Source organism: Gallus gallus, chromosome 14 (assembly GCF_016699485.2).
Source record: "Gallus gallus isolate bGalGal1 chromosome 14, bGalGal1.mat.broiler.GRCg7b, whole genome shotgun sequence".
Classification (NCBI taxonomy): Eukaryota; Metazoa; Chordata; class Aves; order Galliformes; family Phasianidae; genus Gallus; species Gallus gallus.
In genome coordinates, this window is record NC_052545.1 from 1,212,259 (window position 1) to 1,231,120 (window position 18,862).

The 18,862-nt window shown below is 39.8% G+C and overlaps 1 protein-coding gene across 1 annotated transcript in view; it reads left to right on the plus strand.

Annotated features, from left to right (window-relative positions):
* Positions 1 to 18,862, plus strand: part of NPTX2 (neuronal pentraxin 2) — a 52,751-nt gene that overhangs the window by 17,794 nt on the left and 16,095 nt on the right. Inside the window, exon 3 of the mRNA XM_414750.8 lies at positions 14,492 to 14,558. The gene's annotated coding sequence lies outside the window, so the exon portion shown is untranslated. The remainder of the gene's footprint in view (positions 1 to 14,491; positions 14,559 to 18,862) is intronic.

Genomic DNA, 18,862 nt, shown 5'->3' on the forward strand with positions numbered 1-18,862 from the left:
GCATGTTTTTCTGGTATTTGTGAATTGTGTGTTTTATATGCATTAAAATAGTCTGTGTTTCCTTTTCTATATTATTCGTACTGTATATTGTCCTGAGATCTGTTCCCTGTAAAAAGAAAAAAAGAAATTATTTTTTAGTATCTTGTGGACTAACTGGAAATAAAACGAAGGAGATTTTCTGGATTATATAAGAAATCCATGCTGACGTTCTTCATTTAAAAACATTTAATTCCATTTTTAAAGCTTTTTTAGTTATCTTGGCAGTGTGCAGTGAGTAGCTAAGGGTTTGTGTCTTGAGAGAATGTGTTGATATTTTGAAAAAAGAAAAACTCTATTGTATTCATATGGAGTCTGAGTTGAGACCCAGGGGAGCAGAGAATACTGTTCATTACATACGAGAGAAAATCTGTAGCTGATGTAAATTTTCACAGCTCAGTTGACTTCAGTGAAGCTATACTGATTTTTTGCACAGTGGTTGTTTTCTTTATTTAAAAACCAGCTGTGCTTTATCTTGGACAGAACCACAAAACAGTGTTTCCTGACATGGCTTCCTGTCCTCAGTGAAGTTCCTCTGCATTTACATTCACTAAACTGGGTTCCTATTCTGGTTCAACATATCAGTACAGTATGCAATCTTTTTTTGTCTCCTTACTGCTTTGAGGCACTTTGGATCAAAGCTAGTTATCTGAGCTATCAGATATTTAGGGATTTCCCTGTGGAAGGCTATCCTGGGGAGACATAGAATTAGAACAGGGGATTGCTTGATTGGGGAGTTACTTAAAAGCGTTTGCTAGAGTCCCGCTGTGCACAGGTGATTATAAACTGCTAGGTCATCAGCTAGGGGATTGATGTACTGTCAAGTATGCCTAAAGCTGTCCTGTATTGCTCTGGGACTGAGGTGTGTATGGAATTTCTGGATAGAAGACTGTATGTGCCCCTTTTATCCTAGCTGCATGGGGTACATCTCAGCTTAAATGAAAAGTTTAGTCTGTGAATTACAGTTTTTATGTGAAAAGCTTGGAATTTTGTGTTTTCATTTTGAGGAGTATTGTTTTCTCTGCAAACCTTTTCAAGCATTGAGATGAGACTATCCTGAGGTTTGTTACTGCTGCTTCAAGTATGTGGCTTTGCAACTCATTGAACTCCACTCCGTTGCACAAAAATGTTAGTTTGTATGAAAGTCCTTAGTGTGTCTATGAAATGGCACGTGTAGCCACGTTGCAGTGTACTTCTGTTAATTACATTGCAGTTGCTATGCCATTTGCAAACTACCTGAGTGTTATAGAAAAAAGGATGTCCTTTCAATGCCATGGAAATAAAATTAGGATATTTCAAATTTTGTCTATTGCTGTTTTATTCTAAGAAAAGTCCTGCACCTATTTCTAATACCAATAAAAAAGGCTTTTTAGGAGACCTTCATATTAATTCCTAATGGTTCAACTGGTGTACTATTAAATCTCTTGGCCGTGTCTTAGTTGGTGGAAGAAGGTCACTCTTAAAATGTGAAATAATGTACAGTCTAGTGTATATTCATGTGGGTTTTCAGTTTCAGTGTGTATCTGTCACATTACTTTCAAAGCCTGTCATATGATGTACATCTGTTCTTTTGGATCAAAACAATATAATATTGTAATGGTTCCTATGCTTATAGAATACTAAATTATAATGTTCTATCTTATACTGAAGTGAAAACTGTGTCCTTTGTTCATTTGTATAGAGTCATAGAATTGCTCAGGTTGAAAAAGACCTTAAAGATCATTGAGTCCAACCACAACCTGACCATACTACCCTACCTCTAACAGCCCTCCACTCAATCATGTCCCTGAGCACCTCATCCAAACGGTTTTTAAACACATCCAGTGATGGTGACTCAACCACCTCCCTGGGCAGCCCATCCCAGCGCTTGACAACCCTTTCTGTAAAGAAGTGTTTCCTGATATCCAACCTGTTTCCCTGATATCCGTCTTCTGATTTGAGTTTTGTTTACTTCATGTTGTAAAGCAATATGAATTGTTTAATTATTTAAAAGATGGTATTGGTTTCTGTGAGCCTGAATTTGAGTTTTCTGATATCACTGGGGCACAAACAAGATTCTGCTGTTGGCACTTGTAGCGCTGTTCATCGAGGTGATGCTTGGTTTTAGTTGGTATAAATTTAGTTTGTTCTGCAGTGATGGACTTACAGCCAATTCATATATATCAATAATAGATTTTTTTAAAAATTGCTCCTCTCCCATTTATGTGTTTACTCGTGTGGGCTGTGAAGATGATGCTTCCTTCTGTGTAGTTCTGGACCTTTCTGAGCACAGCACTTGGCTATCATTGCTGTGCTTTTCATTGCACTATTGCATTACAGATGACCCTATAGGAAGAAGCACTATGTCATCAGTTCTAGATGTTTCATCCCAAAGAGTTTTATTCTATATTTTTTCATGTTTTAGTTGTTTTGACTGGAAAGTGATGATTTCTCTCTCTTTTGGGCATTCTTACAAGCAAAAGGCAAAGAAAATCAGTTTGGCTTAGCAGCTCTGTACAGGAACATCAGCTTTTTTCTGAGTGCGTTTAAATCCCTTAACAACCAATAGTATTGATGTCCTAAAAGCAAGCTTATTCAGATTTCTTCAAGTCCTGGTGTGATGACAGTACTGTAAAGTGCTCATTAAATATAATGCTTGTACTTCAGCTGTGGATTATAAAAGCTACATGATTCCACAGTCCCTCTCAATCAAAACATCTGTCTTTGTGTTCCATGAAAGTGCTTCTGGTTGTGAAGAAAACAGTGTTATGAAATGTGAGGACAAAGTAATCACCTCTCTAGTACAGCATTATGAAATGCCCTGCGTTGAGAGAGACAGATTTGTACTTGCTTTATCTTACGTGGGTGTAAGAGATAATGGCAGTGTAAATCTCAGTAGGATAATAACATGTGTGATTTAGAATCCCTTCACGAGGTTAATGCCATACAGAATTGGTTGTTTGTTTGTTTGTGTTAGTCCATGAGATGAGTATTTTCACTGGTTACTGTTCCTTATCAATCACAGTAACCAATGGAACTAATGGTAAGATTTTGGAATTTAAAAATTCTTAGGATTGTTTTATAGGAACAAAATGGTCCCATACTAATTTTAGTGTAGACTCTTAAAACACAGTATTTCTTCAGTTGCCATTGTCTCTTTAGTCATATGTTATGCTGTGATAATGAAGTGGAAATGCAAGAAGAAATTAATATGCGAAGGGGGAGCATTTTACCACATCAATCTAAGCTCCAGATACCCACCTGCAGTAAAAATACAGTAGTGTTCTGAGACACTTTGTATTATTAAACCTATTACCGGCTGTTCGTACCTGTAAAATAGAAAAGCTATTGTGTCAATGAACTCTGCTCAGAGAGACAGCATCAGAAAGCTCCTGAAGGCCTTTGCTGCTCTGGAAGATAAGCTGGAGGGCAGCATGCTGCAGTTTGCTTGCTAAACTGAAACAGCTCACAAGACAGCATCCTGCCTCTCCCGTGGGTTTGGCATTTCACCGTGCTCTCTGCACGTTGGTTTACCTGGGAGAATAACAGAGCAGTACCAGGCTGCTGGAAGATCCCAGCTGATCCTGGCAAAGACCACATGTTCTGCTCCACAGTTCTGTTGCTATGAGTTAGCATTCAGTGTACATCTTTCCATAGAGCCTCAGCCTGTTTTTATTCATCTCTGTTGACATACTACTTCTTGTGGGTGAGGATACCCCTAGACGAGTGGTTCTTGTGATCATTTCTTCTTCAACTTTGAGTTACTTATTGGCTACTTCTTAAAAATGCTTTGCGATTGAATCAGATCCATTTTCTATTTTACAGTTCGAAGGTTTCTCTTTGAGGTTTGATATTCACATTACATCTGCAATTATATCTATCCTGGAGCTTGGTTTTTGTTTCTGAGAGTGGAAGATCATTTTCCTTATCAGGAAACCACATAAGTCTCCCCCCATATGCTTGTTGCAGGCTGCTGGGTGTCCGTTTGAAGCACTCGGATGGTAGAAATGCTTCAGTAGTTTCTGGAACTTGACAGAATTTGAAAAATGATAATGAGTGGGAAGTGTGCTGTAGTACTCACTTCTTAAAATGGTTTTCTTCATTCCTTCTTTTGCTGTAATCTTGGAGTATAAGAACTTTATTTTCAAAACTTGGTAGAAGTATTTCTTAAATATCCTTCAGCAGAGTGGGTGTGTGAAACACGCTGCAAAGCTTCATACTTCCCAGCGAGTGGGAAATGTGCTCCTGCAGCCAGCAAACACTTCACTCAGCTACTGCTTGGGCTGCTCAGCTCTGTGAAGTGTCACCAAACCCTGTCCGCTCCTCTCCAGCTTACCCCATCTTTGTTCAAGTGACAGTGATGTTGCCAGTGATTCAGAAATGCATTCTTAATGAAATTGACCATTATAAAGCAATTATGGAGAAAATAAATTTAAACTGCATGTTTTTCCTCCTAAAAAAGATGCTCTCTCCATAGGCAGTGCTGCTAAGCAAACCATTTTGTGCACTGTACAGAAAATAGCCATGGTTTGCCTTAGATCCCAGGAAACATGCTGAATAGGAGTGAGAGGTGAGGCAGAGTTGGGTGGAAGAGATAAGCCTGTGAACATGCTCTGAAAGTACCTGACCCATTGTGCGTACTGCATTATTGCACAAGCAAACTTTATCCTTCATAAGTGAGCATGTGTTATGTATCACAGCTAACAGAATTAGAAGAATTGGAGATGCCACTGGAGACTGCAAATCCCTTTAGCCTTTTCCTGAAATGGAAATGGAGAGTATTCTGATCTGCCTTTTGAACAATCACCATGGTACATCGTGTCCTGTGTCCAGGAATTAAACGAGACTGCTTTGTGTTGTACTTACAGGTATCACCTCTAACAGGAAATACTGCCAGAAAAATGCTTCCAAACTGTACTCCTCAGGGTATGAAAGTGTTTCTCTTCTCTAATTCTTCAATCCATCTCTGCTTTAGAACTGCAAATTGCAGTATCTTAGTCTTCTAGTCTGTTTCTATTTATTCTATAAATGCATCAGAAGAAGAAAGCTGTATGTTTTCTTCAACTTGATGGAGTTTTTGCAACATTTTCTTCTCAAAACTGAATAGGTTATATTGAGCTGTTGTGCTTAACTGGGTTTAAAAAAAAAAACCAACACAATAAAACAACAAAAACCTTCCTAAAAAAAATTAATCGAGGAAGCCTTAATGAATAGCATTGTTTTTCCTTCTGCTTCTCTTTGTGATAATTAAAATGAGTTTTATTTTTGTACTGCGAGGAGACACACTGCATCAAGGCCAACAGAGTGTTTACAAAGGAGTGATGTATAAGCTCTGTGTGCCCATAAAATACAGTGAAGCAAGCTGACTCTGACTTGGTTCCTACAAGTTTCTGTTATTACAGGTTTGTTTACTTGGAAACTATGAAGGTTTATTTATATAAATGCCAGTGATGCTATTCATAATTTTGTCCGGGATTAACACAGTACAGCATTGATCAAACCCGCTGCAGCTTTGTTTTAAATCAAAAGTGAGATATTTGACAAGTACATAACTGTCTGCTATAGATTTTTCTTTTTCTGATGTACTCCAGATATCCAAGCTGGAATTGCAAAAACATTGAAGAGAGAACTCCAATTTACAAATCTGTCAATAATGACAGCCACAGCATTATCACTGATGTAATATATTGTAAGATTACGTGGGGGGAACTCAGCACAAATGACTTCTGTAGCACTTGTTACACATGAATTTTGCAAGGAATAGCATTTAGAATAATAACCATCTAATATGTTTTCCTGTGAAAATACAGATCATACATTTCAGCTGGTGGTTCAACTTGAGAATTGGGAGCTCATATCTGGGTATTTTCTGTAGATGATTCCTTTGGTCCTTTTACACATCCCAGATTATGGTGCTTAATTTCAGTTTCACAGGCCTTGTAATTGGCTCTGTAGGAGAGCAGTTTTCTTCAAGACCAGTTTACCAAGTAAGCTGTGGTGCTGAGTGACATACCTTCATTTTATTCCATTCTATCCATCCTTGCTCTTTGTGTAAACATTATCAGCTTTACTTCTATGTCATGGTTAAAAAAAATACATTGCATCACTGGCTGGGAATCAGTTCTCTACACAGCTCTTTACTCTAAATAATTGATTATTACTTATTTAAGAAACTTAGTATCAAGAGAGTCTTTTCCAATTGTTTATTGCTATGTGACTGTTGAGTATCCCTGTTTCTCAGAGTCAGAAGTTTGTGTGATGATAGAGTTCAAAGCTTAAAACATGTTCAGAAAGATGTTGTTAACATTTGCTGTCAGTTGGTAGGAGTATTTGATTTGACAAGACTTGTCTTCTCCCTGAATCTGTTGAGTACCACAAAATATAATTAATTCTCTAAGAGTAAGTAATAATCCTTAATCGGATATTGCATGATTTTACTTAAAATCAATATTGAGGTAGATGAGTCATAGCATTAAAAGTTACATTATTAAGATCTATTTTTAAAATATTTTCTTGTTCTATGGACTTTTCCAGGATAGATTCATGCTAGGGGAAGTATATCTGTTTTCTGAAATTGAATAAACAGGAAAAAATGTATCTTGAGTCATGTCTGAGATGTTATCTCCTGGTGCTATTCTGCAACAGTTGAGAGAGCTGAAATGGATTTGGCGTTAGGAAGTTTGAAAAGGAAAGGATTATTGGCAGAGGGTTCACCAGCAGTGCTCTCATGCTTGGAACTTGTTGCTGCTTTGGAGCTGTAACAATCCAGTGACTTCTTGTGGATGCAGCAGAGCATTGTCTATTCAATTGGCCTCTCTGAGCAAGGTGAGCTGTTTCTTCTGAATTGTTTTGAATGAGTTGGAAGGCTAATAGATTCATAGATTTTTTTATATTAATGTTGAAGTTTTATATTGCCATAGTCTTAGTTACGGGTGCCTTTCTATAGACAATGAATCTGTGGAAGGCGGGGGAGAAAACTGGTATTATCTGATTGTACTTGTGCATTATCAATGGCATTTGGAGCCTGAGTTTGGAAAACAGTTTTGGATGCTTCTCTAGCTGCCCTAGAACATCCACCTTTCCTACATCTCCTGTACTCCTTGTTTTTGTGTGTTTGGGGGGGGAAAAAAAAACATAAATCTTGGCATACTGTATTCTTTTTTGCAGATGAGTATAAGAATCTCTGAGCTGGAAAATCAGCTACCTTTCTTTGCTGGTGAGAGATGTTATATATAGAGCTGCTAAAACCTTGGCACCTGTAATTGTGGCAGACGTGAGCATGGCTGCAGCTGGACCCTGAATGGATTGATCCGTGACCTCTGCTCAGCACTCCTGAGAGAGTACAGCAGGAAGTTTCAAATTATACTCACAGCATGTGATCCTTAAGCTATTCTAGAGTGTTAAACCCTCTGTCCTCTGCTAGAAGACCTGTAATTTGTGTCGGTATCAGAAGTCCTGTGTAAGGGCTGCAGGCTTTAGAAGTGCTTTTCCTCTCTTCTGTCCATGTTCACTCCCTGCACAGAGAACTGGACAGCAAAATGCAGGAGATGCCTTATATCAAAGATATCTTCCTCTGTGAATTCTTCTTTGGGCTAACTTAAGTTTCTGTACCACAGAAGTCACTTAGTTTCAAGGCCAGGTTTCTTTCACGAAGGTATGGTGAAATGGGATTGTTAGAAACTTGTAACCAACACCCAGCCTAACATTCATGTTTTGATCCAACCTTAGTGAATGCGTACCTACGTTCACACCTCACTGCATTGCTTTGACTTACTGCAGTGCAGTATCCACTTGAGCTGTAGAGAATAGGATCATGCATGACCTCAGTTTCAGCTTGAGGAGTACTTTGAAACATTTAATCTGCTTTGTCAGATCAATGGAGAGATGTTTGCATAATGCAGCATAAAGAACTTGTAGTATTACTTAAATCAGGTAGAGGAGTTAAAATTAATTCTTATTTTGTTTACTATTTCAGCTTTATTAAACTGTAATCTCTTTAACTTTTTTAAAGAAGCTACTTTCCATGTTCTGTTTTGTCACTGTCCTGTTTTTATGTAGTTACTTCCAAAGATATTTTAAGTATTCTAAATTAAACCTGTTGTTAATCTTCTAACCTGGATGCTTCCCTCAGTTGTTGGCTCAGAGCTCATTTCCCAGGTTAGAAGTCAACCCCTGGCAGCCCCCAGATAGCCAGTCAGACCCTGCCCCTGGGACCCGTGCCTATCCAGGTCTGTGTTAGTTGTCCAGCATCTGCCAAAGTGCTTATACCACCTTACAATCACCCTGATGTGATTGTGTACTTTTCTATTACAGGAGATGGAGGTGCAGCGTATGGGGAATGGTCTTGCCATCTGAGGAGGTGGGCTGGGAACATTCCTTCATGGATACGTCTGTTATGTTGAATTAAGTCCATGCAGCCATGATCTTAGTGTTGTGAGCTGCCTTACCTCTGTGCAGTGTAATCTATGAGTAGAGCCATGGTGAGCCTCTTTCTTTAATTCACTGAACTGAACTTTTTTTTATCTAAAGTGCATTGTGTCTGTGTAGGCTAGCTTTTCTCTTCCAGTGAGTGGATATCCATGTTTGTATACTCTTAAGGACAGCATGTACAGGGGGAAGAGAGGAGCACAACTGGTGCTCCAAAGACCATCCCAAGTCTACGCTCACCTCTGATGTATGGGAATGCACCCAGGTTTGCTAAGCCAGAAGCAGGCTCAAGGTAAAAACTTGCCTCTCACAGCTGCAGTTTCTTGCCAGCTCGCTGTGCAGAGCAAACCAATGTGTACTGGCCCTGTTCAGTGACACGGGTCACTCCTCCATTGCAGCTTGCCTGCTGGTAATGGCATGCTGGTGATGAGATCCATGTCCTGAACTCATCCCCTGGCTGCTTCCTGCTCACCCCACGTCACTGTGGGAATAATGGCTGTATCAGGACTCCTCGTTCCACACCTTCAGCCCTTTTATTGAATGTGAGCTGCAGCTGCCTTTAGATAGTGTCTTGTAATTCAAAGCAAATTGGTTTTTTTTGTGTGAGGAGGAGAATTGTTTTTGAGCACTAATGAAGCCAAGCACAGTGTTCTCTATAACCCATCTTTCCTTTACTTTACTTGTTTTTGTTTTTTTCCTGAGGAAGAGTTTCAGTTACATCTCCAAGTTAGTCCCTGATGCCTAGTGCAGATCTTGTTTCCTAGATAAGTATAATTTGGTATTTCGCCAGGAGCACAGGTATCTGTAAAGTGCAGGCTCTGACTTTTTTTGAGAGATGCTCTGGGATTTTGTTTATCAGATTTGGGGAAATATACCTTATTACATATTGTTTTTTCTCCTGCATGAAGGCTGAATTTATTATTTTATGTCTGAAGTATATCAGCACTAGAATATGACAGGGCAGGTACTTTCATCTTATTCAGGAATAAGTCTGTAAACAAATCCTGTCTCATCCCCACTCAGCATGTTTTGTAAATGCCCATGTGTGTGTGCAGGCAGAATGCTGACAAATTAGAAGTTTCTACAACATTAAAAAGATCTCTTAATAAGTGTTTATTGGCAGGATGTTGATCATACAGTGATAGCTGGAGCTGGGTTCTGATACTTGTTTTGTTTCTCTAGCTGATGCTAAATGGCATGTAGTTTGGCTGTGCACAATAAATACCCAATGGTGAAATACTTCTAGATTTCGATTCAATAATTTATATGAATAATAGCATCATGTTTGTTTTTTCCCTTTCACATACAAGTCCTTCATTCACTTTCATGCTGCAGAACAAGTGCTGTGCAGGAAGGTTAGGGGCTGCTGGCCCTGCAGGGCTTCTGCAGCCTGCGGGCTTCCCTGGGCAGAAGGAGACACGCTTTGCAGCCTTTCCAGCTAATGAGGAAATAGTGTCTGAGCCTCCAGCTCTCAGAGGAGTTTTTTGATCTCAGGTTATTACTGGAATACACATATCAAAATAAGCACCCAGTCTTAGGCAGCTGGTCCTGATGGGTATCTTGACCTTGGGCTACATCCAGACTCCTCTGCAAACTGGACTGTAGAGCTGCTCAAGTTGGATGGATTGAGCTGTGCCCAGAGGAGAAGCTCTAAGCGTTTGGAGAGCTGTAAGATCAACATTAAATTGCATGGGAAGTAGAGATTCGTGGCTAAGGCAACTGTGGCAAAGCTGTTTTGGTTGTAGGTTGAGATCGAGATGCAGAATATTTGCACAAGTAGTATGAACTTCTTTCATAGAATTTGATGCATTCCAAGATTGTCTGAAGGGTCACAGGAGAATCCATATTTGCTCTGAATAGTTGTTTCCCGAATGTGCGCAGGCAAAAACCCACAGCAGGCTGTTGTGTGAAAGACCTGTGCTCTGTATGTTGGGCCAGTGGTTAAGTGGAAAGACGTGAAATGCTTTGTAGTGGCTTTCCTGTTGCAAAACACAGCAGCCTGCCTTGGCAAGCTGCAATGTATCTTTAGCATTTAACCTCAGGTACATAACCAAAACCAGAAATCAGAGTGTGACATAGCTCCTCCCAGACTGCTCCATGCTCACCTTCCCAAAGATCTCCCATCTCTGTGGCTTCCTTGGTTACCAAGTTTGAAATTCCTGGGAGAAAAAAATAGCTATGGCTGTTGCTTTGCTAACTCATCTTCATTCCAAATGGTAAACATGTTGGTAGATGTGAATGAAAAGCCCTTGGGAGTGTAAATAATAAATGCTTCTTCCAGCTGTGCTGAGAGTGCTGCCTTTTTGGAAGGATGTCAGTATCTTTTGTTTTGTTTTGTTGCTTTTAAATGGATTACACTGTTACATTGTACTGTGCTCTGTGCTAGGCTGTGAAGGACTTTGTGTTAGTAGCTGTTGGTTTTATGTAATTCCTAGCATAAAGCGTCATATGCTGCAAATGGTTTGAATGAATATTCAGAGCATCCTTAGCAATTTGTAGTGTTCTGTATGAGCTCAGTGTTGATGCTTAGGAGTTTCTCAGTTCTTGAAAAATACTACGTTATTTTGTTCAAAATATCTGAACTATACCTGTGCTTTCTTACTAGAGTACTGTTCATGTACTTGTCATATCTCATTTAAATCATTACATTAAGTTGCCAATAGTGGCAGTAGTAAGTGGATCCAAGAAGCATCTTTTCTTTTTTGTGTTGTTTTTTTGCTTCTACAATATTTCTAACCAACAATAATTGAACGTGTGTTGTGGCACTGACTTGCATTGCTGTAAGTCTTCTGTTCCCTCTGCTTTGTCCTCCTTACTGTACGAGGTGCATGTGAGTACAGCTCAGGAGGGAACAGAAATCATGGAGCCTTCAGAACTCCCTGCAGAAAGTGCTGTAGAGCCTTTATAGGGGTCCAGCTAATCACTGAGGAGAGAAATGCTCATGTTCCTACCAGCAGAAAAAACAATGCCTATCAAACACCACCAAGTGAAGTCCTGGGAACAAAGGCTGTGTTAAGTTTGGGTTTTCTTGAACAGCTCTTGTGGTGTGCACGTTCATCAGTGGCAGAAGTAACTTGTCTTGGTATTTCACAGCACAGCCGTTAGCACCTGGTACAGTGTCCTCGTATGTGACAATGTATGCCTGCTCTGCAGGCCATTTAAAAACAAGAGGATGAGCACTGGACATATCAATAAGAAATTAAAATTGTTTTCCCGAAACTGTAGATTTGTGCAGCTGGCCTTTTCAGAAAGGGCTTCAGCCAGACACTGCCAACTGGTATTTGCTGTCTGTCACCAGCATCCTGCTGGGAAATGGCTCAAAACATTGCATGTTAAGCCAGTGCCAAGCTTCTGACTCCCGATCGTTCTTTGGGAGGAGCAAGGAAAGGTGAGAGAGAAATGCTGCCTGCTGGAGAACACACTGTAGCAGTCACAAGGTAACCAAGTGGTAGCAGGCTGCAGCTTTCACCTGCGTTTCCATTTTCAGTACTGAATGAATTTGACTGCAGTTTCTTTCCTGAATGGTCTGAGCCTTGACCTGTGGATGAAATTCCAGTCAGAGACAGTCACCTCCATTTCCCGAATGTGTGGTTGTAAATAGTATCTGCAGACAGCCATTTGATAATGGCAGTGGGTATTTGAGCCGTCTCTGTGGCTGGTGATGAAAGCAGAACTGGAAGATGATTTTTGGAGAAAGCAGAGCATCAGTGATGAGTGGAGGATCTTTGCTGTTGGAATGCATTTGGTATACAGCTGTGTGGTGCATTCAGAGCAGACATTTGATTTCTGATCTGATTACATTTAATTAAAGAAAAATCTCTTTTTTATGTATAGGGAAATCTCATGAGAAATACATCATACTTAGACTGCAGAATGAGGTGCTCAGCTGCTGTTCTGCTGCATCTGCCGCTCTCTGGGCATGTATTGCCTCTGGCTGTTCGTTCTCAACTCACCACAGCATTACAGCTCTCACAGTTTTTCATATTTCTTTTGAGAGCAAATGTATTTGATCTCTGCTTTGTGCAGTGCAACGTTCTGGCCCTGTTTCACCATCACGAGTTAAATCCTCTTCAGACTCCTTCAAAACCTCAAAGAGTTTTTGGACTCGGCAGAACTTCTGCATCCGAGCTGTGTTACGCACCAGGCGCATCCCCGGCTCTGCAGGAGCTCTGTCTGGAGGAGCAGTGCCTGTGCTTTACCCAAGGAGGTGCAGGAGCTGCAGGGAGCGCGTGGCCGTGGTGGAAAAACAGTCAATAGACGTAGATGGGAGAAGCATAGTCACTGTAACAGTGAACTCATTTAGGATTTGGCTTGACAATAGCTGCAAATGGCAGCAGATGATAATCAGCTCCTGCACTGCTGGTGCAGAGGGTAATGAATGAACATCTACTGCTGATGTTCTGAGAAAGCCATACTGCGTTAGCAGCAGCATTCGGCCAGCTTGGCTTTGATTTTATTACACGTGTCAGGAGCCTGTGTCTAGACTGGTGCTTTGGCAGCTAATTGATCTCCAGCATTTGATATGCTAATTATTTCTTTCATAAAATGCTAGTATGTGTACAGTGAGAAGGCACCTTTTAGATGTTAACAGGATTTCTCAGGTGTATTGGGGAAAGGAGGGTAAGACCTGTAAATCCTGATGTATGCAGTACCAGCTACAGATGACTGAGTGCTTGTAGGAATTTAGTTTAAAAAAAAGCTGGACTGAAATTTCCCTGAATTGTTCCACCATTCCACAGAGTTGTGGTGGTGTTCTTTAAAACAGGGAACATACTGTTCTGTCAGGATCAGGTGTGTTTTGTTGTACGATGACTGGACAGGGCATGGAACAGGCTATCCTGTACAGCCTAGCCAGAAAGGAAAATTGGTGTGGATTAGGGACTGTGCTACTCTCTTCAACACAATTACCTTAATAGAAGTTGGCAGCTTTTTGGTGCTATTACATGGATGTTCCTTCTTGTGAGCTCAGCAATCTGGACATCGTAGTTTTTATTGTATTTCCTGCAGTTAAAAACAAACAGCTCATAGTATAGAGGCGTAGATGAGTCATCTCACAGTTCTCTATCAGGACAGAACGTACCTTCTCTGCGTTAAACCTGGCTCTGTAGGTAACTGAATAATCTGAAAGGGTTCTGTGGATTCATACCATTTGGTTCCAGAGGAAGTGGTGCTTTCCTACCTTCTGGGTGCTTGTGTGCTAGGTAGTTCAACCTCTGTTCTTCTGTCCTCTTCCTTTTTGGGTTCTCTTCATGCTCTGGATATGTAAAATAGAGTTTTATGCAATTCGGTGCTCAGCTTCCTGTAGCTCCGTGTGGAATTATAATTGCACATGCTTTTACTCTTTGAAAGAAAAGCACCATCAAGGGGAGCTCTTCTGCACATTTTCTTTTCTTCTGACTCTTTTCAGATATTAAAAAGATATTTTTGAGTATATAAAACCAAATATTTTTGAAAGCAGGCAAAGCAGGCTATGGGAGGGTTACTGCTGAGCAGCCTTCCTAAGGAGGGCCTGGAACACAGCCACAGAAACGCATCAGCACAGTGAGATGGGGCCAGGAGGCAGAAGCAGGATCTTTACTGACCTTTGGAGAGCAGCAGTGATCGATTGCTGTGTTTGAAGAAATTAAATTCTTCTTTTGCCAAACATTTTAAAAAGAAAACTAATAGATTTTTCTTGATACCTATACAGGTACTTTCCACAAAGACTAATAGTCTGCTCTAGTGCCATTAAGTGGATAGTAATTAGATTACTAATATTTACAAATAAGTTATACACAATAGGAAAGTGTTTGATTTACATTTGACTTCAGTGCTCGTGTAATCTGTTGTCAGTGGCTATCAAATATTTTAAGTACATGACCAGATTCTAGAACTATTATGAAAAGAGATTTCATGTCTACCGTAGTAAGCTTATTTGTATGCTCGAAGCCCTAATCACTCTTTGGCTAGAGTGGACTTTGATCTTGACCACAGGGGCATACAAAACTGATTATTGAGCTCTGCAGACCAAACCAACCCAAATAAAACCATCCATTCATTCATTTTCCAGAGGACCGTTAGTGAACTGATTACTGAAAATGAAGTAAATGGAGCTACATTTACTGAAGACTCAAGTGGTAAGCAAGATCCTCTCTTATATTGAGTTGCTACCTACAGTTGAAGTCATCCATCTATGAAAACCTGCAAAGATGTGGGATCATATTAGTTTTCTAGGCAAACAGGGATACATTTTTATACTGAAATGTAGCCTGGTGCATTTCACTCATCTTGAGAACTGATATAATGCTGCTGACAGTACAGTTCCTAATCTCAATATGACTGTGAATGATAGAAAGCTCTGGTCTCCTATAAATGCCAGACATTCCTTATTTTTCTAGCTTACTTTTCGTACATTTAATTTCCTTCACATGCGTAACTGTTTTTGAAAGGAAAAGTACCTGACATATTGAATCATCCTCATTGGCTGCGGTTATTTCCATTCCATCAGTAAGGAAAAGACTGCATCCTTCAAGAGTGAAGTCAGATGAAGAAGCTAAAAACATGGATCTGTAGGGATGAGGGACTGACAGAAAAGTGATACTGCAGAGCCGTGACTGGTCAAGAAGTCACGAGTATGAATTCTAGATAAGAACTCTGTTTGTTAACCCTTCTATACACAAGTATAAAGGAGTTTCAGTGAAACATGGATTTTTTTTCTCCAGAAAACTGGCACACAAAGAACATAGTTGTTTTCAGGTGTGAGCATCCCCTTCTAAAGGTTTAACAGGTATCACAGTCACAGCTTTATGCTCACATGCAAGGTGTTTTCCCGAATGTTTGTTGTGCAAGTAGTATGTGTGTATGCATTGGTATTAATTGTACAAAGTGGATTAATTGAAAGCTGTCGTTGCCTTACATTCAGTACTTTCTCACAACTCAGTAATGCAGCTGGGGTATATCAGCTTGTATCCCGTGAAACATTATTCCAGAACTATTTCTTCATGTGTGATTTTTAAATAGCACTTGAATTTTAATTCTTTCTCAACAAACACTTCTGGATGCTCCAGACTAGCTTCAGACAAATTAGAGACTTTTTCTCTTCCCTGATTGTGTTTGGAGCTCCTCTGCTTTTCTTAGAATAGTGTTTAAGGTCATTCAGCGTTTGCTAAGGAGTGTATACAATATACCCAGTAACTCTAAGAAGACTGGAGCGCTTCTGAATGAATAGCGCTGGGTAAATAGGCGATGTGATGGAACAGTTTGTCTTACTAGAAGATCTGAGCCATAATTTCAGCTTAGGAACATGGATAGTTGAGTTGGCCTTAGTTCAGGCATCCCTGTCCTGTGAGGTGGTGACTTGCAGTGTGTTGACTTGGGATTCAGGTGAGTGTTCACTGAGTTGAGAGGTAAAGCACTGAGGCTAACTTACATGGACACGTCACATTTGGCAGTATGTGTGTTTTTTTTTGGATCAAACTGAAAATGAATACCTGCAGAATAATGAAAACTGTGGCTTAGTTGAATAATGTTCAGGAGAGAGCATACATCTGTTATGAATGAATTTTAAACTGTAATGTTTCTTCTTCTATGTTGCTGAAAATCTTTAAAATTTTGCCCATCCTCCTTAGCAGCCACAATGAGCTGTACTGTACCTAGATATGAATTCTTAAAGATGGGAGGTGCTTTTAGACTGTTTCTGCTAAAGTGTTTCTCCTTATCATTCAAAGCCCTCTGGTTGCTGCTCAGGCAACCTTTTTGTGTCAAAATTCCATTTATGTATACTTACTATAAAGACCATTCATTCAAGAGTCCCAGTGCTGCAGTCAGCAGTGATATAAAAATCTTGGCCTTCCTGCAATTGTAGGGAAACTGCAGAGACAATTGGATTTTGCTATTAACCTCAGTTATGGAAGCTCCCTCTCATCAACTTGCTCTGGAGCCAGGCTTGCATTTGTTCTCTTGTTTGTCTTTGTAGATCCTAAGGAACAAGAGCTTGAATCAAACCTGTCTAGGTGAAAAAGAAAAAAGCAGTTACCAATAGGTAACTCTGCTTGAACTGCTTGTCTGACTAAGAAGAAATAATCATCAGGAGCAAAGATGTTAGTCTTCCGGTCGATTAGCTTTGTCACTGTTACATTAACACTATCTTTTTGGCTTGAAAAATGGAGAAACAGGCTGGTGACTGAGACAGTACAGTAGGTTATAGACTGTAGCTCTGAATCATAGCACAATAGCATGTGAGTCAGACAAGTTTAAGTATATTCCTTTTACTTTTCCTTTACTTTATTCCCTTTGTGTTTTCATTCATAAACAGTATTTTGTGTACATATGGGTAGACAACACTAAAAATGTGATGTGGGTACAAATTAATAAGTATTAGTAAGTATTGCAGTCCAACATTTGTCACTTCTGAAAATGTTAGAAATATTCTTGCGAAAAAATACAGATTAGGGAAGAGAGATTCTGAAGCCTTCTCTTGGTTTTAAGGATTTCACTCATCTTTTCACAGCATGGTGATGGTACATCAAACTGGGCTCATCTGTAACTCATGTCATGCTACTGTGCCTGGCTGCCTTTGACTTTGCAGCTCATGCAGGTTAAGTACTCCATTGCCACTGCTCTGAGTGTGGTCTTTGGCATGCAACCCAGCATCAGGATTTGAACTCACACTTTCGGATTTGCAGCAGTTCCTTGGGCAGCTCTGACACTAAGCCCCTTATCAGATTAAACAGCAGAAAGGAAATTCTTTGGCTCATTTGACTGCTGTAGCTCAGTGTCTATATATTGAATTATTTGCCATTGATCCAGGCTCAAACAGCATCAGGTAAAGCTCACTTGTGTTGGTTAACTTCAAGCCAAGTTTTGGTAAGACATCTGGATGCAGACATTTCACAAGGAGAAAGAAGCGAAGGTGATTCTTTCAGTCTCCCCATACAATTTTAACAATCCATAAAACCATTCTGTATTTCTTTAATCACAGGTAAAAAAAAAAAAAAGCTTGTGATATGTACTTTGTATTTCATAGTGTTAGAGAAATAAATCAACTAAAGCTTTAGCACTGTATAAACTGATTGATTGGTTTTTGATGCATGGGTGTCTCATTAATTAAAAATCTTGTACGTAAGTGCTCCACTCTATCTTTGTTCATCATGACTATTAATGTTTCAGATGAGCTTTATGAGAGCACAGACTTTGATGCTTTAATCCTCAGCTGTTTTTAATCATTTCATTTAGAAGTGGCTTAGCTTTGTAAGAACTGCTGTGAAAGTGATCTTTAGTTAAATGTGTGAAGTGTGAAAATCATCTGTCAAAGCAGATGTACAATGTGTATCCTGTTAATATCTCTTTGGCCTCTTTCATCCCATTTTTCCGGGTTGTGTGGGCATTGACAGTTGACTCAGGATTCAATCAAACCCGGACGAATCACAGTTTTTCCTGCCCTCCAGTCAGCTAGTCAGATGATCAGCCATTTTTTCACACTATTCACAAACTCATTAGGCCTTTGTTCAGACTGGCTGAGGCACAGCAAGGATTTGGAAAGAACATGTTCTTTCATGCTCTGGGATGTTTATATGAGCAGAACATTGTCCATTGCATTTGGAAATGAAATTCTGTAATTTGCAATTATTTTCACGTGCATTATGTAATGACAGCAATGGAGCTGGATCTGCTTCATAAAGGAGTTATCAAAATGTCTTTTATTTTACAGTACTTGGAATACTGCCAACCAAAGCAAAGCATTGAAAACTTCTACTACTGTTTTGGTGTATGCTTGCTAATGAATATAAGGCAATTTGCAAAGAAAAGTTTAGTTATGACATCATTTCCTAAATGGCATCTTGTGAAATATACTGAACAAAGCCATTACATTTAAAATTATCAGAGAACTCAGGCCATAGGTACTGCAAATATACGTGGAGTAATACCATTATGATGCTGAGTATTTGTATTTTATCTTTGTGGGGAATTAAGTGGGTACTATAAAACGCATAGAAAATGGACTGTTGCTTTACTGAAGATCTTGCCTTTATAAAGGAGAAAAAGAGCTATGGGTGTGTGAAACCCAAGGGAGCAGCAGGCATGTAGCAGGAAGGGTAAACCAAGTGTGAGCATTAGAATCAAATACCTTTATTTGGATCTACCCCTCTGAACAGACTGCAGTCTGGCAAAACAGTGCAGTGACAAGTAAATGCATGGTTGACAAATATAATCTGAAAAGATTTGGCCAGGTTAACTTCTCTTACAGCAGTACCTCTTCGCACAGATAGCCTTACTGTGGCCAGGGGGTGCAATATGCTGCACAGGTGAGCGGAGGAGCTGCCCTTGATTGTGGTAAAGCCCAAATACTTCACAGTCTATCTGCCAGTGGGAATAAACTGATCTCCAGATACAGCATGGCATCTACTGGCTGGCCCAAGAGTTCTGCCTGAAGCATACATGG